Source organism: Erythrolamprus reginae, chromosome 2, assembly GCF_031021105.1.
Source record: "Erythrolamprus reginae isolate rEryReg1 chromosome 2, rEryReg1.hap1, whole genome shotgun sequence".
Lineage (NCBI taxonomy): Eukaryota > Metazoa > Chordata > Lepidosauria > Squamata > Dipsadidae > Erythrolamprus > Erythrolamprus reginae.
Genome location: NC_091951.1, coordinates 315683890 through 315689927, shown reverse-complemented (window position 1 = coordinate 315689927; position 6038 = coordinate 315683890).

The window sequence follows — 6038 nt, the reverse complement described above, 5'->3', positions numbered from 1 at the left end:
GACTTTCCCGGACGGCGCCCCTTTTATAGAGCTCCGGCGGAGGGGAGGCGGAGGGTCCCCTGACTGATAGGGTAACCCATGGTTACTGGAGCGCTGCCAGGGAGGCGAGGAGTGCGCACTGATGACGGGGGACCCCGTTGCTCGCGCCGTCCGCTCGAAGCTCCAAGCCTTTCCCCTCCCCCCACCCCGTCAGCCGACCCCCACCCCGAAAGCTAAGTTCTTTGCCTCTTCTTTGCGACCCTCCCATATTGGAAGAGGGACACACACATGGTAACCGACGGCTAATTGTAGCGAAGGGGAGAAAAGAAGGCGCGCTTCAGGGTTCCCAAAAGCGCCCGGGGCTTCTGTGGCAAAGCGAACTTTTTTTTAGCGCGTTCTGAGCCAGGCAGGCGAAGAAGCGGAAATCAGATCTGAGGGAAGCGTTCAGATTACAATCCCGTTCTCCTAATTGTCAGAGGGGTAGATTTTGGGATAAGAAGGGAAGTTTACTCTCTCTCTTTCACACACACACACACAAACACACACACATTCAATCTCTCTCCCACACATACACACACACACACACACACACACACACTCTGACACACACTCATTCATTCTCACTCTCTCTCTCTCTCTCTCTCTCACACACACACACACACACACACACAAACTCTCTCTCACACACACATACTCTCTCTCTCACACACACTCTCTCACACACACATTCTCGCTCACTCTTGCACACACATACACACACATTCCTTTTCTCACACTCTCTCTCACACATTCTCCCTCATACATTCTCTCTCACACACACAAATTCTATATCTCTGTCTCTCTCTCACACACACACTGTCTCTCTCTCACACACATTCTCGCTCACTCTTACACACACATACACACACACACTCCCTCTCTCACACTCTCTCTCACACATTCTCCCTCACACATTCTCTGTCTCACACACACACAAATTCTATCTCTCTGTCTCTCACACACACACTCTCACTCTCTCTCTATCACACAAACACACATACACACTCCCTCTCTCTCTCTCACACACACACACACTCTCACTCTCTCTCTCATACACACACTCACACATACACTCTCTCACACACACACACTCCCTGTCTCACACACACACTCTCACTCACTCACTCTCACACACACAATCTCTTTCACACACACAAAGAGACTCTCTTTCATACATACACACACATCCCCTCTCTCTCTCTCTCTCTCTCTCTCTCTCTCCCATACACACACACACTCCCCCTCTCTCCCTCCCCCCCCTCTCTCTCCCTCTCATTTATATGGTTCAGTGGCCTGCAAGGGTTTGGGTGGGGTGGAAAGACTTTGGCTCATCCCAAACAAGACTGAGTGGTTGTGGCTGTCCTCACCATCCCTGGGGCCCCATTCCAGGGATAGGGATATTTTTTTATTATTGGGCTTTTTTTAAAAGTGGATGGACTGGCCTATTAGAGAGACAAGGCTTTAAGTCTTCACAGGTCTCTGTTTTTTTCAAGTTATTTTTATTAGAAAGGCTATACACTGCTAACAAGAGGATACAAAACATTTGTTAGACCAATTCTAAAATAAAGCTCACCTGTCTGGGACCTGCATTACATATCAGATATTAATACAATCGAGAGAGTCCACAAATATTTCACAAGAAGAGTCCTTCACTCCTCTGCTCGCTGCAAAATATCTTATTCCACCAGACTTGAAATAGTGGGATTAGACAATTTACAACTATGTGGCCTCTAAACTGATTTAAATGTAATTAATAAAATCATATACCAAAATGTCCTTCCTGTAATGATTACTTCAACTTCAACCGCAGCAATACATGACAGATTCAAACTTAATGTAAACGCTCCAAATTCGACTGCAGAAAATACGACTTCAGCAATAGAGTGATCAATGCCTGGAATGCATCACCTGATTCTGGTTTCTTCCCAAACCTCCCAAAATTTTAACCTTAGACTGTCTACAGTGGACCTCTCCCTGTTTTAAGAGGTCTGTAAGGGGCGTGCATAAGTGCACCACTGTGCCTACCGTCCCTGTCCTACTGTCCTATTGCCCTCTTTTATTATTACTTTTTTATTTATGTTATGTTTATGCAAACAACTACAAACCTATACTGCTCAAAAAAAAAATAAAGGAAACACTTAAACAACACAATATAACTCCAAGTAAACCAAACGGCTGTGAAATCAAACTGTCCACTTTGACAATCAATTCCACATGCTGTTGTGCACATTCAACTTTGTACAGAACAAAGTATTAAATGAGAATATTTCATTCATTCAGATCTAGGATGTGTTATATATGAGTTCCCTTTATTTTTTTGAGCAGTATATAGTCTGCGGAGAGGGGCGGCATACAAATCTAAATAATAAATAAATAAATAAATAATATAAATGCTTGAGGGATGAATGAATGAATGAATGAATGAATGAATGAATGAAATCTTGCCAGTCTGACTGTGCTTCACTTTCTCCCTCCTATTATGAGAAGGGGGGGGGGGGAGTTGCTGTTTGAAGTGTTTTTTATAAACCACTTTACTGACCTGTGCTCAAGTTTTATTTCTCAGTAGCAGATTTTCCCGCTGTCCTTTAGTGCCATTCAGTTTACTCAATGCAGATTTAAAGTAGAACCACCTCATTTCTTTCAGCTGAGATGCTTTTGTGACTTACAAGTATTTATTCATTTTTATTTATTCATTTGTCCAATACACAATACATATGGAAGAGAATAGACATGAAGTAATATATATAAAGATAATATGTAAAAATAGAGGAGAAGATATATGAAAGGAAGAAAATATATATGATATATGAGATAAAGGAAAGACAATTTGACAGGGGACGAAAGGCACACTAGTGCACTTATGTACGCCCCACTTATGTAGTTCTTGACAACTGACTTAATCTGCTGGAAAGCTTTGCCAACAGAACTGACCAGTGTCAGCAAAAGAGCCAGAAAGTGGTGGTCAAGGGGAAAGTCAAGAGGAGGTCATCCTTGTTAGATCAGAGCCAAACCTCAGCCAGCTTAGAGCTGCTTGGCTGAATGTGATCCTAAATCCTTTCCATACATTCAAAGGATGCCCTGAAAATGTTGCCTCCTTGTGCAGGATCTTGACCAGCGGATGCTTGAATTCAACACAGTCTCGTGCCAATTCACATGGGTGTTATTTGCCATTGTAGTTACTTGAGATGCAATTCTGTGGCTTAGTGTACAACCACATGCTCTTACCCTTTCTCTTCTAAATGTTTAACTGTTAGAGCCTCGGTGGTGTAGTGGTTAGAGTGCAGTTCTGCAAGCTGCTTCTGCTGATCACCAGCTGCCAGTTTGGCAGATCGAATCTCAGTAGGCTCAAGGTTGACTCATCCTTCCATCCTTCCAAGGTCAAAATGAGGACCCAGATTGTTGGGGGCAATATGCTTACTTTCTGTAAACCACTTAGAGAGGGCTGTAAAGCACTGTGAAGCGGAATACATATCTAAATGCTAATGCTAAATGCTATTTAATTTGCTAAATAACTGAATATTTCTTGGCAAAAAATATAAAATATTTAAGTCAAAACAGCACGTAATACATTATTTTTCTTTTTAAATGCAATTTGCAGTATTACGTGGTGTTATGGCGTAACTATTTTACACGTAGGATTCTATATAAAGTAAAGCAATTTCATCTTAAGGGAATAAGTCCAAATGTCAGATGGAAGTGGCTTTTTGTCATTTTGTCACTGCAATAGCATTTTCTTTATTACTAACAACCCATTAAATACATATGTATGCACACAAACCTACACACACGCATATAAAACACACACACACACACACACTTTGATTGGAACTTATTCTTAGAGATGCACATTCAGCAGCAGAGTTACAGCTGAATCTAAAATTGTAAAATGGTTAAGGCACCATCTGGGCTTCTATCGCTACAGGCAAAAGAGCAATTTGTAAGCAGAATACACTTTCTATATATTCCTTTATTATTATAGTGCTACTCTAATCATAAATGGTAGTGTGTCCTGAATGGAGACAGCCAACAGTGGACTAGACAGGGAAATACAGTGGTACCTCTACTTACAAACTTAATTCGTTCCGTGACCAGGTTCTTAAGTAGAAAAGTTTGTAAGAAGAAGCAATTTTCCCATAGGAATCAATGTAAAAGCAAATAATGCGTGTGATTGGGGAAACCACAGGGGAGGTGGAGGCCCTGTTTCCTCCCAGGAGATTCCTAGAGAGGCCCCACAGAGGCTTCTCCCTGTCTTTTCCGTTTATAGTTTCGGAGGTTCCGGTTTGTAAGTGGAAAATGGTTCTTGAGAAGAAGCAAAAAGAACACTCAGTTCTTATCTAAAAAAGTTTGTAAGTAGAGGCATTCTTAGGTAGAGGTACCACTGCACTTGCATTTTGTTGAATAATCATTTAAATCTTATTGCTATTCTGAAATAACCTGAAAAATTCTAACTTCACCATTTTAACGGGAGGATCACCATTTTGATTTTTGCTCAAGGGAAACGTGGTTTGGGATTTGTGTTTGTATCTTTTCAAAAATACCATCCAGACAAATCTTGAAACCTGAGTTTCAAGAGACCTGGCCATAGTCTGTGCTGAAGACTCAGATCCACCCTCAGCCATACAAGTTCATTGGGAGCATAGACATTTGCTATCTCTTGACTCCACTCATAGGATTATTATTCTGGGGGGAAATGAAGAAAAGAGAGTTTGGATGGCTATAACCCACTGATTCAAGCAAGTAGAATACACTGGAATTATTTGCAGGGCTCCAGAGGGGCACTTGCAGGAGTCAGTAGGTACCACAAGCTATTAGAAAAAGCTGAAATGGAATGTAATATGTCCATAAATTGCCAATGATCAACTATCTTTAGTTATAAGGTGCTTTATGAGCTACAAGTTACATTTATTTTGTAGAATAAAGGCTTTGAAATAGAATACTATAAACTGAATATATTAAAGTGGGAAAATCATTAAAATTAGAGCAAATTATTAATGGATTAGGTGAATGGAAGAGATATAAAATGATGCCCAAAATTATGTTAAGAAATAAAACTTTGAGGCACATGGCATTAGCTCACGGAGGGTAACATTTATAGAACTGAATGAGCTCAGCTCATGGTGTACTTTCACTCTACAGTATTGGCTACATTTCATTATTATGTCTAGAAGAAAGATCTATATTTTGCAGCAACAGTTAGTGGTTGTGGGTTTTTTTATGGATTAACTCTTCATTAGCGATTTACTTGTAAATGATTTATTTTCTCATGAGCCATCGCCAAAATCAATAAACTAAACCAACTTTAATTTTACTCGCTGATCTCTATGGGATTTATTTCATAGAAAGCAGGCGCTGTATTTGACTTTTATGGTCCTACCGCAATCACTTTTGCAATTTACAGCAATTATCAATATAAATCTACAACATTTGAATAAAAAAACACTTCACATTGTTAATAATTCTTGATAAAGAAACCATAAAATTATGCAAAAAAGAGCCGCTTCGACCTCAGGCTATATATAAAATTCAATTAAGAAAAAGAAAACAGCAAACACAAAATAACACTATCATATTTAACCAATTTAATGCTTTATAAATATAGCAACAACATAAATTAAATTAATTTTTTCATGACACTGTAGGATATGGAGACTTCGTGTCATTGTTGAAAAAAATGCAGCACCAGTTGTGATGTTTAAATATATTTACTGCATTAACAAAACATAAAAAAATCACAAAGCTGAGAAATATATTTAGGGACACTCAGAGCTGCATACAAATCTAATAAATTGAATTGAAATTGAATTGAATTGAATAAAAAATTTAAAAAAATGATACTAGATATTGCATGCTTTTAATGTCTGATTTTTTATTGATGAAATCACATGATTTCACTGGTGATATTGCTAAAGTCCAAACAGTAACATACCGTAAAAAATAAAGTAAAAAATAAGTTGACAGTGCTTTTTGAGCAGTATAATCAAGAGCCTCTTCTGGAGATACTTCAGGAATCCATTTATCCA